The 24,196-nt window shown below is 46.6% G+C and overlaps 1 pseudogene; it reads right to left on the minus strand.

Moving 5' to 3' along the window:
* Positions 1 to 23,825, minus strand: part of LOC149355418 (uncharacterized) — a 47,440-nt pseudogene extending 23,615 nt beyond the window's left edge.
* Between the last annotated feature and the right edge of the window lie 371 nt (positions 23,826 to 24,196).

The following is a 24,196-nucleotide window of genomic DNA, read 5'->3' on the forward strand; positions in this document are numbered from 1 at the left end:
GTCGCAAGCGGTTCTCCAGACAACCTGATTGGCTCAGTTGCAGACAAGATGATCAAAAGGGTAACCGGACCAGGACAGGAGACGGCGAAGGAAAAAGACAAGGCGAGGCCTGTTGTTGTACCTTATATACACAAGGTATCGCATCGGCTTAAAGGGCAACTGCGTAGCTTTAGAAATCGACGAGTTTAAAAGGGTCAATGTGTGAAACTTGCAGGTAAAGCATGCGAAGTCCTTTTGGGTTAGAATTTGAAATGTTGACGTAATCGCCGATTAAATAGCGACGACCTTCAAGCTTCTCCGCAGCGCACAACGCCAAATGGGGGGGGGGGGGGGGGTGAAGGGGGGGGGGGGGTGCGCATGGTGACTTCATCGAAGGTATCCCAACAAACACAAAACCTCCTCAAAATCTCCCAAAAATGACCCATCGGGACATCTGGAATCTCCCCAGGAGGTGCTCATTTTTCCCGAACACATCTAAAAAACGTCCCCACAACTAGCAATGTCCAAAAAGTTGTGCGTCCCATGGAAAGCCCCAAAAGGTTAATGCTCGATTTCTCGGCTCTGGTTCAATAAAATTATTCCTCATTTTTCGTGCAGCCTGCAGGCATCCAAGCGCACATATGTGCCAAATTTCAGGTGCATACTTACGTTACAGGTGGTGTAATCCACCTTTCCACTCGTCTGAATGCGTGCTGGCTCGGCCGTTCTGCACTTATCCGTTTACGTGAAATGTCCTAGCATTTTGCGCACAAAGGAAATATGAACTCCAAAAGTCACCCGATTTGGCTCATATAAGAGCAAATAGCAGCGCCATACAGAAGTAATTTCAGTCTAGGTGTGCTCTTAGCACGAATTGCATCCTGTCGTCCATGCATGCCGGCGACCGCACCATACACCACCACAATCAAAATGCATTCATGTTTCAGTCAAAGAAAAACAATACAGACCGAATTGAAAGTCCGTGCCGAAAAACTTACGTTCAACGGCGCAAATCTGAATGAATACAAACAGCATACGCAAACGTATGCACCATTTAATACACAGTGTACATAACACTACGGCGCCATGCATATGATGGCCACTTTTTTCTCCAGCCCTGAGAAATCTGCAATATGAAGCAAGTAAAACAGAATACAGGCTGAAAGTTGATGCACCTTAAACGAGCATTCTAAGGGCTTCAAAAGCAGATATGCACATGCAAAAGCAAACGTATGTAAAGAGCAACTTCGGTGACAAAAGAAAAGACGAGATGGGCGTACGCTGCAGACACGCAGTTTCAGGTCACGGATTTTCTTCAAGTTGAAACCCCCCTCACGCTTAGAGACTCGGAGCAAGCTTCAGCGACGTGTTATCAAAACAGAAAAAAAATATTAGTTCTACTAGGCGAAAATAAAAAAAAATGTGAAAAGGGCCTGCAGTATGCTTAAATAAATAAATTAAATTAATAATTAAAATAAACCAACAAACCTTGACGACGTTGCCTACGGAAACCCAGGGATGAAATACAAGGCTGCAACAGCTGAAACCATAAATTAAACGCAGGCTTCTGTCCTGCGCCTTCTCACAGCACAGCGAGCGCTCAAACTACGCGTTACACCCTCGTAACGATCCTGGGAGTTTTATTTTCTTGTGACTAAGTGTGGGGATAAGACTGCTTGGAGCCAGGCGGGAAGGTGAACGTGCTCAGGTACGTGCGGTGGCGCGCTGCATCCATGGTGCGGCAGACCGCGCATGCGGCACAGTCCAGCGTGGGAGTCGAGATCAAGGCACGATTAATCCAGTGGGAGAGAGTCAATATAACCACGCGAACACTGCACAAACTATACCGCTGCGGCAGGATGGCTGCGCGGTGGCGAAGTTGGTAGAGCAGGCTAATCCATGGGCACTCGCAGAAAGAGAGTGGTGGGTCTCGGAAGTTCCTTCCCGCCTCAGACCGTAGTAGACGGCCACGCTGCCACCACCAACGTGCTGCAGTCGTCGGAGGCGCTGAGGAATGCAGGGTGCGTGCGAGGAGTCACCTATTGCCACGAACTCCGCTGCCACGAACGCCGCCTCGAACAGCGGCATCAGTAGGGCCGTGGAGCTGCGCAAAGGACTTGCGATGCGCAGCCGCGGCATCAGTTCCAAAAGGAATGGTGTGGGCACGCCGAGGTGCGCGGAAAAACTTCCGTGAATCCGTAGCTACGGAGTCCACGACAGCCCAGTTGGCGCAGTGACGAGAGCAAGAACTGCCGCGCGCTGGGGCTTGTGCTCGAACGTCTGGAGCAGCGCGAATAAGCGTGCGCAAAATGGCGTCCGTCCAGCGAGGAAGCCGGGCGAGCGACGGGAGGCCATTACCGCAATTCTGCTAGACAGCGGCGCAGCGAGGAGTGCCGATAGTCGGAGACGCCTGGAGCAACGTTGGCCTGGAGGGACCACCACACAATTTTGAAGTTGGGCGCAAGCTGGGAAAACGCTAGAAGACGGGAAAGATGTTGACCGCCGCTGCCGGCGGCGCGATGAAAATGCAGACCGCCGCCGCCTGCGCCGACGGCCCACGTGCGAGAAACGCATGCACCGAGAGAGATGCGGGGTTAACCGCTTCCTTCGGCTGTTCGAATGAAACTGCCGTTTCATCTCTCAAAACGACGAGTGCAAGATCAAAACCTTCTCTCCACGCAGCTTGTAGCGCGAAGGAGAGAGAAAAGAGAGCGCGAGCAGTCGATTTTTATTTCTTGTTGAAAATCATTGGTCCCAAAACGTTATGCCCAGTTACATTTCTGGGACGAAAATGCATTAACTCGCTTTTGTTGCTGCTTAACACTCCAGAAAAAACGTTTCTAGACCTTTAGTGGGAGCACTGCCTTTTTGCTTGTGTTTCTATGCCGTGCCTCTATGGTCTGGAAACGTTTGATAAACGTTGTACTGGGACTGGGACATTCCATCCTTTTTTGGAGTTTCTGAGGAGGTTTTGTGTTTGTTGGGATCGGTACATTTCCAACGCACAAACGCTTATGTTGAAGGAAAAAAACAATGCCACTGAAGGAAGAACCCGCCGAGCGTTGCTTGGCAACATCCAGCGAGGCACAGCAGGGTGTGGCTGACGGCAGCGGTAATTTGAAGTCATACCTTCCGTGACGTCACACTGAACTTTTCCGCACTCCTCCAGTGCTTTGTGGAGAAGCGCAAAATTCATTCGCCGATTGCGTCACTATTTTAAAAGGTAGTGCAAGAACACTTTGCATGCTTTACCTACAGCCTATAAAGATTTGAATCTTTGAATATCGCGAAAATCTCGAAAAAGTGGTGCAGTTGCCCTTTAAGGAGATTGCAGCGAAGCATGAAACACTCGCTTTTTCAGCGCCTCAAAAGCTAATTTCAGTGTGCATAAAAGTTAACGTCGGGGTTAGAAAGAAGAAGGTCCGCATGACATGCGGAATCGACCATCAACAGATTGGTTTATTGGGGCTTAACAACCCAAAGCGACTCAGGCTAGGAGGGACGCCGTAGTGAAGGACTCCGGACCTCTAGCATTATGCCGCCATCGAAATTCGACCGCCGCGTTGGGGATCGAACCCGCATCTTTCGGGTCAGCAGCCAAGCGCCACAACCACTGCGCTACCCCGGCGCTGGACCATACACAGAAGTTCATGAAATGTGATAAGTGTGTTGTATACGACATCTGCTCGTCTTGCTGCAAAATATACGTTGATGCGTAAACATAAGACTGGGAGAGCACGGAAGAAACTGCGGCAAAATCAACCGCCCGAGCAATCTCGCCAAGCATGTAGCTCATTGCAAAGACTGCAAGCCAGGATTCGGGGAAACCATTAGAGCCGGGCGGTTCACAGACTGGAATGAAAGATTAATCTTCGAAGCATATGCAATGGCACGAGCCGGTGCCACGGAATGCGTAAGTGATCCATCGTTATTGCTGACGCAGAGTGAGACTGAATTGTTGACAAGCAGCGCGATGGGAAGCTGTGATACACGGGTGTCGGTTTCATGAATTGCACTTCCCATCTTGTTGGGTTTTTCGTTCATTTTGTATATTTGTTTTTGTTATGTGCATATATATGTACGCGTAAGGAGAGCTTCACTACTAACGAACAGTTGAACCTTCGCGCACGTTACCTGTCTCGTCTCCCTGTTATTTCTCGTAAGCCCTTGTGTTTAAATACGGCGCGCCAACATCTTAAAGATGGAAAACCATCTAGCCACCATTGCAGCATTGCTTACCTCCTCCTACTTGGGAGGCCGCTCTGCTTTCTACGCAGCCCGCTAACCAGCTGCTTTAGCTACGACTGATGGAGCGGGCCATGCTGGAGGGAGCGGCCAGAGGACTCCTGGACTAAGGGGGCCTACCGGCAGTGACTGCCTTAATTTCCGTTAAATTTTATAGTGCGTTAGGAATAATATCGACGTTTTCCAAAAAGTGCTTGACCGGCGCGTGAAGCCGCACCACTACCACCCACCTCTACCCTCCAGAAGCGGCACCCACCACCCATCTACACCCTGCAGAAGCCTCCACTGACCAGAAACCCACGTAGCACCCAGCCATTTCATCCTTTCACCCACCGTCCACCTTCCGGGTACCTCCACCCGCAAAAAGTCCATGAGGGAGCTCATCGCCCACCCACCTACCACACCCTACCACTCCGCAAGTGGGAAGATGGTCGAAGTGAAAGCGAAATGTACTATCGGCCACAAAAGTTTAGCGGATGTTTGTTCTCGGAAATAAAATATTGTGCTGCTGCCAATAGACCCAGCCACCTAGTAATGTTGCCAGCTGATAGAGAGTGCTCGTACGTTCCCACACACCCTCAGACATTTGCGTGACTGCTTCGAAATATTTTTTCCCCGCACACCCGCATCCCCGAAATTTTTGTGGCCGATAGCACCACTGACGCAGAATCGACGCATCATACTGAATGATCGCAATAAAGTTATTCTTCCTCTTCTCCACTGCAATGCCACAGACCAGGAGCAAGTGGGTTGGACTCATTCATTCCCGCCGTAGACCACGCGTTCTATGTAGCGGCACTTCTCTACCGCTGCCCCCTTTTCACTCCCTCAGTTATCCATATTTCATTAACTGAGCGCAGTTAAACTCTTCACCCTGTGTGAGACAGTTGCCGTGCTTCCATACTTCATGACCTCTTCGTACTCCAGTTGTCTTTGGCGCCTTTTGAATTTTAGGGCATTCCTTTCCAGCATGGAGCACAGCATAGGTGTCCTTTTCTTCGTCCTTGGTTCAATGCTGCGCTGCGTTTTTTATTTGGCAAGTATACCATTGCACTTACAGCATATAAAGTTATGTCCGCGAAGTTCCTTCTACTGCCTTTCATTTACCTAAACTCTAACCTTTTTGTTTACAGACTTACCCCCGTATTCACAAACTGGCCTTACCTTTACCTTACTTTAACTCGAAAGGCGACTTTACGTAACGTTGCTGACAGTGAAAGGTAAGGGAAAGGTCAAGCCGTGTTTCAGAAATCCACCTTTCGGGTGCCTTACGGAAAGCGATCAGCGCATGTACTGATAACTTGTTTCTATACTATATAGAAAGCAGTTAAACATAAAGTGGAGCTGTCATAATCATTCGACAGACAAGATTAACTAGCCTGGCTCTAATGTTCACGCAAGTTTTTTCTTGGTCTAGCCACAATGATAGGCAGCCGTCGCTATAAGCAGCTTTGTTGCTTTGACGTCATTTTTGTTTACTTTTGTGTGATTCGTAATGTGTTGTATGACAGTGCGTTTTTTGTTGTTGTTTTGTGCGGAACGTCAAAAATGTACCGATACTGAGGATCGGTGGCCAATACCGAGTTTCTGGTAGAAGTGACAACTGCGATGCAAGGAAATTTCATCCCATAGCCGCTTTGCTTCTGCTGCCTGTTCCGGTCCGCCTGGCTTCTGCTAGATACGCTGCTGAAGGCGTCGCAAAAATCGAGCATATATAGCTTTATTTTATTACGGGATGGGTTCACAGTAAAGGGGTGACTTGAGTAGTAATTTTATTACAGCGCTCTCATTTCCGAAGGGCCCTCAGCTGTGGCAGCGATGTGAAACCAGCTAGGCTTAGCTACGACCAGGGCAGCCAGTGAGCTGCAGCGCAGTTCGTCGTCGCTCAGCGCGCCCGCGGACGGGGTCGCTGCCAAAAGCTAGGCTCTTGCTCAGGCATGCTGTCGTTGCTCGAATGTAGCAGGCAGCCTTTCTGATAGCATGGCTGTTTTGTCTTTTCTGGTGCTCACGTGAAGTACACCAAGCCAGCAGTCCGGCCGGCCAGCCTGAATCCCGTGCGCCGGCGCCATAAAAATGAGCTGAAGATTGTTGTTGACGTAAATAGGAAACCCTGGGATAGGAAAATGTAAAAATATATCATTTTTCTGGGCCACTGGCCAATACTGAGTTGCTGGTAAAAATGACAACTGCAACCACGAGCGAATTTGTTGCGAGAACCGCCTCGCAGCTGCATCTGGCCCGACGTTGAGGTCCGGCTCGTCTGGCGTCCACCAACTACACTGCCAAAGGCGTCGCGCACATTGACCACACATTTAGTTTATTGTGGGATGGTGCTTTCAACAGTAAAGCAATATCAACAGTGGCCTTTTATTACAGCGCAGGCGACTTCCGAAGCGCCGTCCGCTGCGGTATCGATGCGAAACAGGTTATAGGCCTAGCGACGACCAGGGCAGCCAGGCGCAATTTGTCGCCCGGCGCACCCGCGGGCGGTGCCGTAGCCGAAAGCTCGCTACTTGTGCAGGCATGCTTTGTCGCTGCTCGAGTATAGCAGGTAGCCTTTCTGATAGCATGGCCGTTTTGTCTCTTCTGGTGCGAACTTGAAGTACAACAAGCCGAGCAGCGCTCAGGCACTGCTGCACGGTGGCAAAACGTGACACCGGCCATGGGCGGAGCTTGAGTCGAGCGGCGCGTCTATGCTTGCCGCTCGGTGTGTCCCTGCTTGCAATGAGGCGGCAGTTCGCGAGCGGCGTGCGCGCCAGCTAAATTTTCACACGTGTGTCTCCTGCTTTAATTTGCGCATATCTTCGGCTTACGGAAACTTGACCAGTGCCGGAAACAATGTTGCTGTGATGACGGCAGATACAGTGGATACACCCGGGAAACCGTGGGCTGGGATACACTGACTAGGTAGCTGGTGACAACTTGAACTTGGAAGGTCGTCGCACCGTAAAAGCGAAGGGCGGCAAGCAGTCGCAGCAGCGGCGGCACGGGGCAACCTCGTCCGTCAGGCTACCGGTGCAACGGCAGCATAGACAATAGTTCCAGCACGGCAGGCTTGGAAAACCGTATCTCGCGAGAAACTCGCCGAACAGCTCTATCGGGTACTGGCGATTCCTCAGCACCCGCCGCTCCGGCTTCGCTCGATTTATTCCATTAACTCCGTGAACTTGATTAATCGGGAAAAGCGCGGTCGTCGTACCCGGTTGTCATGTTGAATTGACGAAAGGAGCTGCTAAGGTAGGCCAGGGGCTACCTTTGCGAACGCGCCCTTTCCGAGGTCTAAAGGGCGGCTAAAGGTGCAGTTTAAGGGTAAGGTTGGTTTCTGAAACTCGGAAAGGAGCCGCAAAGGTAAGGACCTCGAAAGTAATTGGTGAACATTGGTTCGTGATTACGGGGGTTAGAGTCAACAGAAGGAATAAATAACAAAGGAGAGCATGATAGTTTTGGAGAGAGTAATAGAACCTCCAAATAGAGTCTATCTGTATCTAGTTCAAGGCATTAAGTGCTTTCCAGAGCATGGGCGCACGATCCGTCGGATAAAAAGAAAAATCAGTAACGTAGTTGCTTTTGAGTTACGCCTAATTAGCATAAAGGCAGTAACAACTTGTCACGATTGTTGACGCAAAAGAAGTCAATCGTCTTTCAAAGCCAGGCAGTGGGGACAAACGCTGCAAGGCGGGTCTCACGCAAGGAAGTGGCGCACAGCGTTGTTCTAACGGGCCGTATTCAGATGCGAACGTGGCTGTGCATTATTGCTCGAGTGCTTAGCGTCGACATGGATGGGTAGCCGGTTGATGAATAGCGAATCCTTCCTATAAAGACAAATGACGCTATATAGTCGCTGGCAGTTGTTGTACACAGAAGAGTGAACAATTGTGATCTGGCGTTCTCGTTTGATTCTGTCCTCACAGTACATCTGAAGCCTGATCGAATAAGCCAGGCAGCCACGGTGGAAGACTACGCTCCGTGCAGGCGGCAAAGGCATTCAGCACTTAGGAGCGAATGGACGCTCAACTAAACTTACGCTTGATGTCGAATCTAAAACAGGTGTCAGCTAACGCCTTACACAACACGAGCCTTGCAAACTTTGGTGATAATGGCCGAGTAGGTATTGATTAGTCCTTATATCGCGCCCCTTAGCAACTACTAAATTGATGTCGGTGGGGCTTAAGGTTCTGGTACTCGTACTGAGTACCGGCAGATTATTAATGCGAATGCATTACTAGGGTATGTCGGCGGGTTTGTATCCGCAAATAACATGTCGGCAGCAGTTTCGGGGAACTATAAAGAGATATCGTCTAAAAAGGGGTTATAATCGAAGGGGGGAATCTGAGGATGCCGGGCAAAAAATTTGGTGCCAATAGGATTATTAATTAATTAATCAGAGCCAAAAAAGCGACAAAAAGTGGGCGTGGTTGGGCGCGAGAGCCGCGACACTTGAATCGCCGGAAGTGTTGTACCACGTGACGCCCCCACGTGACCTACCAAGTGTTGCACAACATGACCGTATGTGTGGGCGGAGCCAATGCGGCGCCAAATTTGAATGCCCGAATGAATACTTGGTCGAACGAGGGGGGAGGGGGTGAAGTTAATCGATTTCTAATAAATACTTCACAATTATAGAAATGTCGAGAGTAAATTGAGATGAATGAAGGTGCATTAAGTGTGAATTAGCGAGAGGCCACGAGGAGCCGCCAGTGCTTTCGCATTACTGCAGTGCGGTTTCCGTAGTGACCTCTAACGTTTTTAATGTTTTTCTTTCCACTCGAACCTGTAACCAAATAAAATTTCACTGCGATGGATATGGTATACCTCGATGAGCAGTTTCAGAGTGAGGCAAATTTCGGTTCGAACACCCGCTTGCCCACTAGCCGGCGGTCACGGAGCTCGCTTCCCCCGCGGCACCTACTGTGACAAGGCATTATGTTACATTATGCTAGTCAAACATTGCATTATGTTAGTCAAATGCATTTTGGAGAATTCCCCTAAGTCGAGTAGGTTGCACTTAGGAAAGCATTCATTATTCGCATTACCAGACACTAATTCACCGGAGCGCAGTCATACGACTGCGAAGGAAAGCCCCAGAGTTTTCTCGGAATCTTTGCACTTAAAAAAAAATTGTCCTGGTCCGAGGTTGGATAAGACCACCACCTGCTCAGGGCATCGGACTGGGCACGGCACTGAGTCTCCGTCTCCGTCCCGTAACGACAAACAAACGAATTCACAGTCACGGGGAAATGTTAGTCAAGGGGATACGAGGACTTATAAAGCGCGCCAAGTATTTCGCTTGACTTTGAGTGTTGTGCTTAAGGCGCACTCCAGCCAAGTGCTAATTTATTTATTTATTTTTTACAATACCTTCAGGGCCCCAGTGGCGCGTTACAGAAGGGAGTGGACAAAAAAGTAAAGGCAATGCAGCAAAATGAAAACAAAAAAGTAAATGCAAAATGTAATGTAATACAGCAAAGAAAGAAAAAACGTAAGCTTGAACAAAATAAAAATCAGACTGGGTAACAATTCGGTCTAATTACGGCGTTACGTGCAAGCACCTCGCTGATAGTCGAAGGTAACCCGGTGAGGTACACTGTGTTCTATTCACACGCCGGTGCCACGCGTTGCACACGCTGCGGAAAAAAGGTTGACAGGTCGCTTGATGTAGTACACGTTAACTAAAGGGCCGCTGAGGACACATGAAGTCGGCTTGTATCGATAGATTACTACGTTCTAACGACGCAGAGACTGCGTTCACTGAAAACGGAGCTTTTATAAGCTTTGAAAGGCCGAACTGCGGAACGCCAAGACAGTTTTTGTGTTTGTTTATTTTCTTCAGAACCCTGAGGCTAGGCTCCGCCGCCATTCATTTCCAAACGGTGATCACGGAGTCTGTATCGGTCTGGGTGTCACGAGCTTGGATCGACTGGAAAAAGAGGGGGGGGGGGGTCCACTTTAAAGGCAAAGTTCTCAGCAGTAAATGCGTCTCCTGCTGCCGGATAAACAACAATATGTCCGCAAAGAACCATAGAGCCTGTGTTATTAAGAACAAGAGTTGGATGCTGTTGTCCTCAGTGGCCCTTGGCAAATGTCGCCATTGTGAAGGATAGGCTCGTGGCAACCAGTATTTATTTGGCAGAATTATCTGAGTCCCTCAATGCCTTTGAAGGAATTTAGTATCATTATTTTATTTGTGTACGTATCTATTTTATTTTTTTCAGAGGGTAACACTTTTCTCACGTCCTACGTGACGCGCTGTGTGACATTACCGGAGGGTCAGCATCTGTAGTCGGATGCAACTCAAGAACAAAGCGACAGATATCCCTCAAAGGAGTCCTTCTAGTCAACAGCGTCGACAGATTTTCATGACGCCGTAGTTAATTCAGTTAGGCCGTGGTTAACCCCCTTTTCATCTCCCCCTAAGATGGCAGTGGTTGGAAGGCTTCCTTAGAGCGGCACCTGCCGCTTCTCTCTTGATGGTGAACACAGAGCGCGAGACACAAGACAAGGGACAGAAACAGTGAACCAGTGCGTGCCTTTCATTGTTTTGGTCCTTTGTCTGGCGTCTAGCGCTCTATATTCGCCATGCCGAACCAACTACCCCAACTCGCTCTTGTACCCTTCTTGAGTTATATCTTACTATAACACAAATAAATACCCTCGAAAAGACTAAAGCATCGACTTATCATCCTTTTTTGTCTTTTTTCCTCTATCTTAAGTGCAGTGGAGGCGTTTTTTTATCGTTATTATTCCATGCACAGAAGGTGGCGACCCCGGTTCGTTGTAATGCTAATATCGATATGCTGAGGCAAGAGGCGTATTTTAGAGCGCAGCTCATAAGCGCCAGTACATGAGTTGAGCTACGTCGCCGTCGTCGGTGTAACCGAGCCAAAGCGTAAATAAATAAATAACTATAAACACAGCCCTGATTAGGATTCAAAACCCGTGGCGGCGCGAACGGATCAGCTTCGCTGGCCACTGCACGAGAGCACTGGGCTATCGCCACAGTCGATCACGCCTTAAACTGCAACACCCCCTCGCGCTGTGCATTGCACATCGTCGTCGTCCTCTACTAATATCCATCTAATATCCTCGCCAGACGTGCCGACGACCCAGCCAAGCAAAACAGTGAGCCTGCAGAGCCTGAGACACCGACAGAGCAGCGCCGAAATTTCCCATTAGGGGGAATCCTAATCGCCCTTACAATATTTTTGTTCTCGATTTCCCGTGTCGATGGCGGCTACAACTACGCACCACTTTCGCGGCGAGCGCAGCGCCGCTCCTCTCTGGTATACTTGCCGGCGGCAGGGGCACCAAGGCATGGTGCGCAAAAATACCTGTGTGCCACACACTCTTTTGCGCGACGAAGTATATAGTTGCAAAGCGTTTTGCACATATACGAGTCGAGACTCAAGGTCATCCAGCTACAACTATGTTACTGTCGGCTGTAGTAACAACTTTCGGAAGCGGAAAAAATGGTCTCTAGAACCATGCTAAGTGCATGTGTGTAGGCACAAGATGTTTCAGTTTCACCGCTTCACAGACGCTCGAGGGGCGTGTTTAGACGAAAAACATCGACAAAAAACGGTTTTAACCTATCGGCCGCATCACATGCGTGCTCTGGACAGTTTGTTAGTTGAGAATGGATGGTCAAAAAATTAATTGTGCAGGAAGGTACTGCTGGCCGCAAATATTTACGGGATGCGGGTGAGCAGAAAAAATTTATTTCGGCGCAGTCACGTAAGCCGATCGCCTGAAATTGACGACGGTACGCGAAGACATGTATATATGCTCCACTGGTCTTAATTATCCAAGGCGACTTGGTCGGAAGAAAGTCCTACTACAATTTTTTTTTCTAGTACACGCACTGCGTTCATTTTTGCTGCCGATAGTACGTGTGCATGTGGTTATGAGAAAAAAAAAAGATTAGTGGACCTAACCTTACTGGCTGAGCATTAATCAGCGAAAGCTGACTGGCATTAGCGGCCGATAGATCGGGAGCTCTCCATCTTCTGGACGAATGAAGCATTTAATTCCGCAGTAAAAGACCCGGAATATGTTCATGAATACATTCATACTCAAAAGTAAACAGTTACACCATACTAACAAATTTAGTTGTTGATTTTTTTAATATATATATATAAATATATATATATATATATATATATATATATATATATATATATAGGGAAGGGGATGAGGGGCTCTCGTTATAAATATGAGAGAAGCCAACAGCCACAGAAACCAAGGGGCAAAGGGGATTTTTTTTTAATTCATTTATTTTATTTTGTGGTGTTGATCAATTTAGAATATTAATGAATATGTTATCGCTTAAAGCTAAATGATTAGAAAAGCAGAAGAAAAATAACCACATGCCGCCGGTGGGATCCGAACCCACGACCTCCGATGGCGGCATGTGGTTGTTTTTTCTTCTGCTTTTCTAATCAATTACCTTTAAGCGATAACATATTCATTAATATTCTAAATTGATCAACACCACAAAATAAAATAAATGAATTAAAAAAAAATCCCCTTTGCCCCTTGGTTTCTGTGGCTGTTGGCTTCTCTCATATTTATAACGAGCCCCTCATCCCCTTCCCTTGTTTGCTTAATTGCTTAGCGAGGGCCTCGGTTCTGGCAGCCTTGACGCCATAGGAAGCATAAGAGGGTTCTCACACAGCTTCCACCCTCGCCGTTCGATGACGTTCTACGTCACACCAGCGGTAATTCAGGACGTTCTACGTCCGCCGCTTACGAACGTGGGTGGCGCTGATGAACACTCTCAAGGTTAGGTTATTTGTAAACATAAATACCCCCGAAAGCAGAAGATTTGACAGCCGTCGCCGTAGCTCAGAGCACCGGACGCGTAATTCGGAGGTCGTGGGTTCGGATCCCACCGGCGGCATGTGGTTGTTTTTTCTTCTGCTTTTCTAATCAATTACCTTTAAGCGATAACATATTCATTAATATTCTAAATTGATCAACACCACAAAATAAAATAAATGAATTAAAAAAAATCCCCTTTGCCTCTTGGTTTCCGTGGCTGTTGGCTTCTCTCATATATATATATGCAGACTTGTAACGGCTTTTTGTTCGCTGTAGCTGATCAGGTCAACTTAATTATCGTGCGTCAGCCAAGCATTCTGGTGAAGGAACACAAGCATGTCAACTTTCTTGCCCTTCAGCCTGCTCTCCTATCTGAAATGATGTGTCCAGCCGATGAGAATACGCGCTCCGCTGGTACCGACGTTGCTGGAACTCACAAGTACTTCCTCGCCACTTCGGAGAGCGGCACTGTCAAGACCTCCAGGATTCCAATCGATGGCTATTCCTTTCCTGTGGCTGTAACTCCAGGTACTGGCTGACCATGAGCTCTACGTTTGAGGTTGCGGTTGAGGGCTCCTGTTGCCGTCTCTCAAGAAACCGCACAATTCGGCTTCTTGCAGCAGCTTCGGTTGAAACCACCTGCTCTACGGGTGGTTCTGCTGCTGGATCTAGCCGGGCTTTCCAACAACTGCCGGCTTAGTTCACCGACCGGACAAGCACTGGCGCTGCCTGCGTTTGTTTTAATCGAAAACGCTCCCTTCTTTAGCCGTGGATCCACCAGTGTTCGAAGGGATGTTAACTGTCTTTCTTCATAAGTGTCCATCCTCTTATGCAAGGAGGAGACGCATTCTAGAAACACTTCTTTACCATCATACCTTACAATTCGGGACAAAAGCATTTTTGAAAGGGAAAGGGTTTATGAACGCAGTTTTTTTATTATACTGTAAGATTCCACTTTAACAAGCAATATATCCGCAGGTCTCCCGTCGGCAGGCTTGATTTTTTGTTATTAATTTTTTCGCTATATTCAACCGCATTCCCCATTGGTTGTGTACGGCAGTCTTCACTGCCCGATGCGAGAGGTGGAAAGACTACAAAAGAAATATTTTGCTACATATCAGGAAAACGGACCACTGTGTTCAATATTTCCATATCAGTATGTTACAGTTTTCCAATATTAAATATTTTTGTCCAAGAATGTTGGACATGCTTCGTTTTTTATCGCAGGCCCGATGCGCTCTTCCAGCTCTCGTTCGATACCGGAGACCACAGGAGCGACCAAATGAATGGTAGTGCGCTCATCTCCAGAGAGTGATTTCATGGCCTCCTCGAAAGGTTCCTAGTATTATCCTCAATGATCATTACATCCTCTGCTGCTAACGGTGCCCTGGGTAACTTTGGTAGCGTTAAACTTATAGCTTCTCCGATTTCCAAGATACTTTTTAGCATGTACAAGATGCTTTTCCACCGTGTCGGTGTCTTCTGGTTGAGCGTTAGCGGCGAAACCTTGCCGACACGCTTTTGCTCTTCTCGGAGCTTGGTGGTAGCGAGGTAGCTGGACCTTACGTAGCGTACAATATCCCTGTCCTTTACCTGTACGGCTGCTAGTTCATCACTGCTTTTAGCCCATCCTGAGCAGTGAGGTACAGCACGTGAGCGAAGCATATTAGGTGCTCGACACCTAACAGTCGAGCTGCAAGAGTCATCCTTTCATCGTTGTCTGTGACAAGAGCGACGATTGCCTTGAGCAACCGAGAGCAACGCTTTTGCAATGCGCTTGTTTTGACAACGTGCGCCGTGTTGACTATTTGTTAATCGCGAATTTACGTTCACATAGGCCTTCAGTGACGTAAAGGAACGTTTTTCTGCGTAGTTGGACGCTACAGAACAACTAGGACGTTAGCGACACTACCACTTCATCCAGTAACGAACGCTACGCAGAGAACGTCTGCAGAGCTCAGTGACGCGTAGGCTGCGAAAAAGGGAGAGTCGTGTCACAGTTGCTCGGGCCACCACTTCCATACCACGTACTCGGAAAACTAAGTTTGGGCTGCAGTGAGCACGCGCAGTTGATTTTATAGAATCGGTAGTACTACCGAAAGTACAGTTCATAGGGTTATCGATAATACTATCGAATGTACGTGCTAACTATCAAAAGTAATATCGATAATGGTATCGATAGTTCTTTTACCATGGATAGTTCGATGGTGACTCAACTATCGATAGTTTTGCGGTGGACGCGGTGGACGCCTAAACCACGCAGTTACAAAAAAATGGCAGTGGCTTAGCTCTGCTATGCCAGGATATACGTAGCGTGAGGTGAGGGCGAGGAGTCCACATCTCGGTGGACACCTTAACCAGAAGGAAAGCTCATAACTGCCCTCTCCCTTACAAAAATGCTTCTTGAGACAGTGTTGAAGTTCTCATGAGCAGACTCAACACGCCATGTTGAATTTTTGTTGTGACTAGGATGGGCTAGTGTTGGTGAATTATTGAGGCCGAGTTGAAACTCATTGGAAAAGTGGCCACTGTGCTAGAGTTGAGCATTCTCAATGAAATTTCTGGTTTGCGTTCATGTTGAATTCGTGTTGGAATTACGGGAGTGAATCAACACGCCATTCTGATTCTTGGCTGGGGTAAAAAAGAAAAAAATCCTGGGAATACATTCGTATTGCGCCAGATGGACCGACTACCAATGCAATTTTCGGCGGTATATTCATATTTATTGCTGTAATTTCTCGTTAACGTGAAGCCGCCATCCCCTGTGACGTAGTGCTCCACACATACGCACAAACACGTATGTATATAAACATATATACATACACCCTACCTACACATCCATCAGATAAAGAGCATGGGACAGTACTGCACACGAGACTACAGGAAGAACTGACAGAGTTCATCTTACGATCTTAAGTGCAACCTCGGCTTCGCCCTTATATAGTCCTACTCAGGGGTGTCCGGACCTGCGCAGGTTGTGGCCTGCCGATCAGCAAAGTTATGTCAGTTATTACTATTGATATTTATTTATTTTATGTGTAGTAGAAGTAATCAAGTTCAAATGCAACGTTCTATTATTTGACGACCTTGATTCATTCATAAACAACTTAAATAAAGCATTAATTAAACGCCCTTTTTTATGAGAGCACATATGAATCCTCCAAAGTAGGTATGCCTGAATGAGCATATTGCACTTTTTTCTATGCGAGAAAATGACTTTGAGCGGTTTATGAGAGTTTTAAAGGGTGCTGCATGCGTTCTTAATATGTGTAATGTGCTCAGGTTCTGTTTACACGATGCATGTCGAAATGATTTCATTTAGGCTTAGAAACGGCTGCCTTGAGATGATTCAGCTTAAATTCAACAGAAATTGCTCAACAGTGAATCTCTAGACTACGCTCAACAAAAATTCCGTGTAGCAGGTGTTGAGTAGGCTCAACATACATTGAGTTCATGTTGGTTTCCAGTTGATTCAACAGGAGCTCAACAAGGCGTCAACTGAAGCTCAAAAGTCAATTTTGTAAGGGCTTGGAACAGTGGACACCTCAACCGTGCTTTAAGCTAAGTGGCGGTAGTGACAGGTGTGCGCTGCATGCGTTGGCATAGACACGGTTGTGCCAGAAACGCGGCGCTGAAGCCATAGGCCGTCGGCGTTCGTTGTGTTCATTGGCGTTGGCGTTGACAACGTTTTACACTCCGATCATTTTAAGGAACGGAAGTGCACATAACTGGCTCCCTTGGTCAGTGGACGCCTGAATCGTGCTTATAGGTACGTGGAATGATGAGGGAGAGAGATGTGGGCTGCAGGCATTGACAAGGTTGTGCCAGAAACGCAGTGCTGAAGCCATAGGCCGTCGGCGTTCATTGTGTTCATTGGCGTTGACGTTGTCAACGTTTCACACTCCGATCATTTTAAGGAAAGGAAGGCGAGCGCGCGCGGCGAGGCACGCCAGCTGTGCGCCGTGCAACGTCACTGCTCCTAGCGCATGCGCAGCCCGGCTCTCCAGGAGCCACGCGAAACTGCTCAACCTCGGCCAGTGTAGCTCACGCTACAACAAAAAAATAAAGACGGGAAGGTTGAAACGCGGCTGCCGCGGCCGGTACTGTAATGCCGTTGCTTGCGGGCGTAGTGCAGGACGGGACTAGAAAGCGCTGTGCACTACCAGAGATGTATTCCTGATTCAGAACGTTGTTGTGTATCATGGACTGCCCCTTTCAGTCCTTCCCGGCACTTTCCAGGGCCCGGTTGTTCGAAGCAAATTAGTCTAGTTTCCGGTCCAGATTTACTCGCAGTTTTTACCACGCTGCTAGAAGTGGTCTAGATCCTCCGCTGGATTTGAGGACGGGAAAAGCGCATAAATGTTTCGCTTTGCCGGTGGACACCTCAACTGCGCCGCGAGAGGAAAACAAGAACGCTAGTTGGAAGCAAGCGTTTAGCCGGCGTTCCTGTTTCTCTCTCACGGCACGGTTGAAGTGTCCACCGGCGAAGTGAGCCAGTTATGCGGCTTTCCTTTCCTCAAATCCAGCGGGGTGTCTAGAGTTCGAATAAGGCTATACTGGAATCTTATTTGTAATCTTAACACTACTTGGATTTGGGGAAAGCAAAGGTTCGCTGTGTAGTTGACACTTGAACCGCAAGTGAGAAAATGTAAAAGCAGCCCGCGTAACGTTACGCGTGACGCGTTAGGGCTGCCGTTATACCCGCTAAATGGCTTATAAGAAACCTATTACAGCATTAGCTCTAAAAGGAGTCATTAGTTCTCATACGGGAAATTATCCACATCAAATGCTGTAGTAAATAACCGCGCATGAAGGCAACTTTAAAAGATCAAAATTTGCAGGAGGCTTAGCTGCAGGAGGCGTAGCGTGAGAACTGACGACATGCCGAAAAAAAAGGAAGGGGAGTTGAGCTTCATGAATAGATGCCCTGACCCCGTTTTGTTTTTTGCATGTGAATATTTATTTGAAATACCTTACAGGCCCGTAGGACATTGTGTAAGGGGGGCGTCGCATTTTTAGCACTTTCTAACAAAATAAGCCGAAAGGCGTGAAAAGAAAATGTTGTAAATAGCAGAACTACATGAACACATGAAAACAGAACAGAGTAATAAACGCAACAACAGAGAAATAAGAAGAACAGATACCCAAAGAATGTTAAAGGGTCAGTCTACTCACCGAGATGAGTGTATAAATAATGGAATATTCTGGTAGATGGCACCCTATAACATCAATAACGAGGGAACTGCTCCCGGTTTAGGCAGGATTTTATATTTTATTTCGGCGTTAAAAGTCGCGTAAAAATGCATGGTGGCGACCCCAAACGTTCATTTTGTTCAAGAGGGTGGTAGTCTTTTTTTGTAGAAGCATAAGTGAATATACTACGTACCGTTTGTATGCCCCAATGTCAGAAAAACGCACGTTTTGTTCTAGTAAACTGTAGAAGGCGTACCGCTCGCTTTTTCTGTGAGTCACATGAATATTTATAGTTACACGTACGCAAAACGTAGGCACATTTCCACTTTTAGTTCAGCGTATGCTAGCAGAGACGCAAAAATAAACTCAGCCTATAGTGGCGCCATCTGGTTGTCAGGACGGGAACCATTGTTGTAAACAAACCGACTCTCCACTTAAGCCTAGGAGTGGCAGAATCGTCACTCTAATTATTAAAGTAAAGCAAATTTATCTCTTATGTGTTTTCTTATAGGCAAGATGAGACGAAGCGAAAGACCGGCGCCCCATTTATGGCCAGTGAACGCACTGAAAAAGGCAGCAACAACGAGAATTCAGTCCGAAGCGAGAGGTCCGGCTTCGAGCCGCCATGTTTGTCGCCGTGCGGCGGAAATCCAGATGGTTGCCAGATGAGACTACCATCTCATACAGATGTGTTCCCACATCAATAAATTCCATTTTGAAATGTTCTACCGCACTTCTTGGCACCACAGCTGGCTAAAGGGTAATTTGAGTAAAGAGCTATCGATTGCCGCAAAGAAAATATGGTCGATAAAATTCAGTAGACTGACCCTTTAAAGGACTACAACAAAGTAGTATTAAATGCTCGTAGCTCATGTTATCAGCGCCTAATCAAACAAGACGTGATAGAGTACAATACATGATATGCTCAACAAAATACGACAAGCATATTAAAAAAGGTACAAAACATGGTTTGGTTTGGTTTATGGGGTTTAACGTCCCAAAGCGACTAATACCCCTGTCACACGGGCATTTCGAAGGCCCTCGAACCGATAGTCTATCGACTCGAAGGCGATCGAGCGCTGCTACACGGCCAGTTTGAATGGCCATCGACTCAATAGTCTATCGAGTCGACGGAGCAGCCCGGAACTCTATCGAGATTTCGAGGGCCTTCGAGCGTTGCCCAAGGTTGCTAGCATTGCTTCGAACGACAACAAACATGGCGGCGCCCCTCAAAGCCGGGCCCCTCGCTTCGGACTGAATTCTCGTTGTTGCTGCCTTTTTCTGTCCGTTCACTGGTCATAAATGGGGCACCGGTCTTTCGCTTCGTCTCATCTTGCCTACAAGAAAACGTATAAGTGATAAGTTTGCTTTATTTTTTATTTAGAGTGACGATTCTGGCGCTGCTAGGCCTAAGAGAGTCGGTTTGTTGACAGTAATGGTTCCCGTTTTGACAACCAGATGGCGCCACTAGAGGCTGAGTTTATTTATTTATTTATTTATCTTTTACCCACAGCGCCATTTGGCATTACAGTGGGGGGGTTGATACAGTAACACAGCACATAAATGCAGGTAAATACAAAAAGAAAGAGAAACAGCAGCCCAAGCATTCACAAAGTAAGCAAAGAACAAAATTGACGCAATGCGCATCTATGTACAGAATTTGGGGTACAAGAAAGTCAACTGTGTTGTTCACCCAATAAACGTGCATTTTAGGAGAAAGCACCAACGCAGTAGACATAAAAAAGAAAACTTCAAACGTGTATTTCACGCAGGTATACTGCGCATTGACAGGAAGACACAGGTATACACAGTGGAACGCACGAAACGAAGAAGCAGCGCATAGATAACGACGCACCGTCTATCTATGAAATGACGTGACACTGTTCAAAGCGGTATAAAAGGATTCATTTGATGAGATGGAAGTAACAACGGCCGGCAAACGGTTCCATTGACGAATGGTTTTCGGAAAAAAAGAGTCGCTGTATGCTGCCGTCCTGCACTTGTATTCACGTACTTTTTGATCATGGTCAAGGCGTGCGGAGACGTAATATGGTTTGAAAATGTATGTTTCGCGTGGAATGCCAATGTGGGAGTAATATATGTTATGGAAGAGTTTGAGTCTCTGCTTAGTTCTCCGCTGTTCTAGCGATTCCCAAACGAGGACTTTTTTTGCTATTGTTGCACTGAAGTTGCGTTTACATGACTTACCAAGTACGTATCGAGCCGCCAAGGACTGAACTTTCTCAAGTTTTTCTTTGTCACCTATGGTAGGAGGATCCCACACCGTGCTAGCATACTCCAACACTGACCGCACATAAGTTTTGTAAAGGAGGTCTTTGTTAGCTTGCGGGAAGGAACGAGTGTTTCGGCGGAGAAATCCTAAGGATTTGCAGGCCTTTCCAACTATATAACCAACGTGCCGATGCCAGCAGAGCGATGACGTGAAATATACACCTAAATACTTAAATTCTTCAACTATTTTCAGATTTGCATTATTTATGGTATATGTGGGTACTAGCTTTGTGCGTTTCCTCGAAAACGCCATGCACACTGTTTTGTCCAAGTTTAGATTCATTTTCCATTTTTCGCACCACTTATGAACAGTGTCAAGGTCGTTTTGAAGGACATCACGGTCAGCATTACATGTTATAATTTTATACAGAACACAATCGTCTGCAAACATCCTCATGTGTGACGCTATATTTTCAGTGATATCATTGATGTACAGTAAGAAAAGAAGAGGCCCCAAGACGGAACCCTGAGGGACGCCTGATGTTACATCAACAACATCAGATTCAGCTCCATGAACCATTACAAATTGACGTCTCGCGTGCAGATATTCACTTACCCAGGCAATTATGCGACAATCAATATTATAAGAGTACAATTTCTGTATAAGCAAATCATGTGGAACGGTGTCAAAAGCTTTACGAAAGTCTAAAAAGATACAGTCGACAGTGGTGCTGGCATCTAAGGCTTTGGCAATGTCATGGGCGAATTCGGTCAGCTGCGTGACGCACGACAATTCTTTCCTAAAACCGTGCTGGTAGGGGTTTAACAAGCCATGGGTTTCAAGATGTTTTATAATACTTGAATACAGAATATGTTCGATAAGTTTGCAGGGAACTGAGGTAAGTGAAATAGGACGGTAGTTTGACACTTTGTTTCGAGGGCCGGATTTGTATATCGGAACTACTGAAGCGACTTTCCAATCGTCCGGAAGGGAACTATCTGCCAGTGATTTTTCAAATATTATTTTCAAGAATGGAGCTATTGAACTTGAGCACCCCCGAAGAAGCGCATTTGGCAAACCATCCGGGCCGGGAGCCTTAGCAGTGCTCAACCTGTCCAGTAGCATCTTGATGCCATTCAAGCTAAAAAAAAGGATTTTCTGAGGATGAGGCTGTAATCGTGACGGGCGAGGCTGAACCGCTGGTGGTTATCGCTTTCTTGGAAAACACTGAGGCAAAATATGCATTGAAACACTCAGCTTTATCTGCAGCATCACTGACTTCTGTTCCAGCTTCCAGAAGAGGTGGAATAGATAAGTTATCCTTTTTGTTTCTTTTTATATATTTCCAAAGTTCTTTAGGATTTTGGCTGCTCTTAATATGAAATGAATCAAAGAACGTTTTCTTCGCCTGTTTCAGTGCAGATTTTACCTCATTTGTTAGTAATTTAAGCTTATGGAATCCATTAGTAGATTGATTCTGTCTTACTGCTCTATAAGCTCTCTGCTTTCGTTTTAACAACCTTTTTAATGACACATTGAACCATGGTTTGCTTCTCTTTTTTTTGGAGTTAATATCCAGGAAGGAACAAAGCGGTCACGGAGCTCGAAAACTTTTCTTTTAAAGCATGACCAGAGCTCTGCAACGTCGTTAGTTTCAGCGATAGTTTCAAACACAACATAATAACTATCTAGTGCTAAATTAATTTCCGTTATGTTGGCCCTTTCATAATTGTAGACACGACGACTTTTAGAATATTCCTTCACGATTTCTAAATTTAATTCACATATGACAGCCTCATGATCGCTAATTCCCGGCACTACTATTGTTGACTCAACTAGTTCAGGTTCGTTTGTGAATAATAGGTCTAAGATATGCTCCCCTCGAGTTGGTTTGAGAACATTTTGGTTTAAGGAAAATAGGTTCATTAAATTTACCAGAGCCTCATTGAGCCCCCCGGTTGCTGGAATGCTAGCTTGCTGGTACCAGTTCACGTTAGGCAAGTTGAAGTCACCGCCAATAACTAAAAAATCAGTTGTAACTAATTCAGTCAAAGAAGTCAGTGTTATAAGGGGATGAAATGCACTTCCGGGTGGCCGGTAAAATGAACAGATAGATAAGGTTTTACCATTATGGAGCCTCAACTGACACCATACTGCTTCACATGATCCGCAATCGATGTTTATCTGGGATGACTGAATTTTTTTGTCGACCAGGATGAACACACCCCCTCCATGGCTATTGCGATCTTTCCGGTAGCATGCATACGATTCTGGAAATACCTCACCATCGCCGATATCGCTCGCCAACCATGATTCAGTTCCAATAACTACCGATGGCTTGACAGTATGGAGAAGGCTACTGAATTCATCAATCTTATTTTTGACGCTACGACAATTCACCACCAGACACGAAAGCCTCGCGAGTGTACCGTCATGTCGTCATTCAAAGGGTACAACTTCGTTAGTGGCGTCATCGTAGATGTATTTGGTGTCATTGATAAGCAGCATGTCAAGCTTGAGTTTGACCTTATCAGTGCTGTCTGCTCTGCCTTTTGCGAATTCCCAAAGATGCCGTCTTTTGCGTCTTAATGTCTCCGAATAATCCTCGGACACGCTCATTCCTGTGCCTTTGAAGCTTTTTGCGTTTTGCATAACCCTGTCTTTTTCCTTAAACGAAGAAAAATGAGCTATAATCGGCCGTTTTTTCCCCTGCTTGAATTTTCCAATCCTGTGAACCCTTTCCACTGTTGAGAGCGAAAAACCGAGATTTGTTTCGCACACTTTCTTTATAGCGTCTTCTGAATCGGACCAAGTTTCGTGCGGGTTCTTATCTTCTATGCTGTAAAAAACTAGGTTGTTACGCCTGCCGCGGTTTTCAAGCTCGTCAACTTTCGATAACAAGAATTTCAAGGTTTTTTGGTTGGCTTCACTGGTCGTTTTACATGCTTGCATTTCCGTCTCAACTTTGGCAATCGAAGCAACCCGTGATTCCAAAGAATTAATCCTGTCGGTTAGAGCTTGTAACACTGAGCTTTGTTCTATCTGATTGGTCTCGATAATTTCAAGTTTTGTTTTAATTTCATTTTGGCCATCCAGAATCATCTGCAACGTAACTTCTGAGTTTGGCCCTGGATTTAGCTCAACATCTCCACATACAATGAGCAAGAAAAAAATAAAAAGAGAAACGCCGCAACAATAAGAATCTAAATCGCGCACGGCGCGTAGGATTTGAGTGAGATCTAATACACTTGTAGAGGGCTTGGGGTGGAACCGGCAGTAAAAACACTGTGAACTGCGAGCAGTACGGTAGTTCACTAACCTGCACAAGCAGCAAAAAATGCGTGAGTGGCACTTCCATCGTCGCGCCGGTTCCACGCCCCGGTAAAGCACTGGGGATGTCCTCCTTTTGTAGGCGGTTTTCATCATCTTGGTCCCAATGTTCGTAGGTGTCATTGTCATTGCCTTGGGACGCTGTACTGTAGACTGTCGATGCCGTGCACATTCCTTTCATGCTAAGCTGGGTGGCATGCTGTTTCGTAGCCACATCGGTGATAACCTGCACAAGCAGCAAAAAATGCGTGAGTGGCACTTCCATCGTCGCGCCGGTTCCACGCCCCCAATTTTTGCGTCTTTGCTAGCATACGCTGAACTAAATGTGGGAATGCGCCTGCGTTTAGCGTACGTAAGCGTGCATACGCTCGTGGTACGTAGACAGCATAAATTTATGCT

The sequence above is a fragment of the Amblyomma mixtum genome, chromosome 3 (genome assembly GCF_055824585.1).
Source record: "Amblyomma mixtum isolate Tamu chromosome 3, ASM5582458v1, whole genome shotgun sequence".
Lineage (NCBI taxonomy): Eukaryota > Metazoa > Arthropoda > Arachnida > Ixodida > Ixodidae > Amblyomma > Amblyomma mixtum.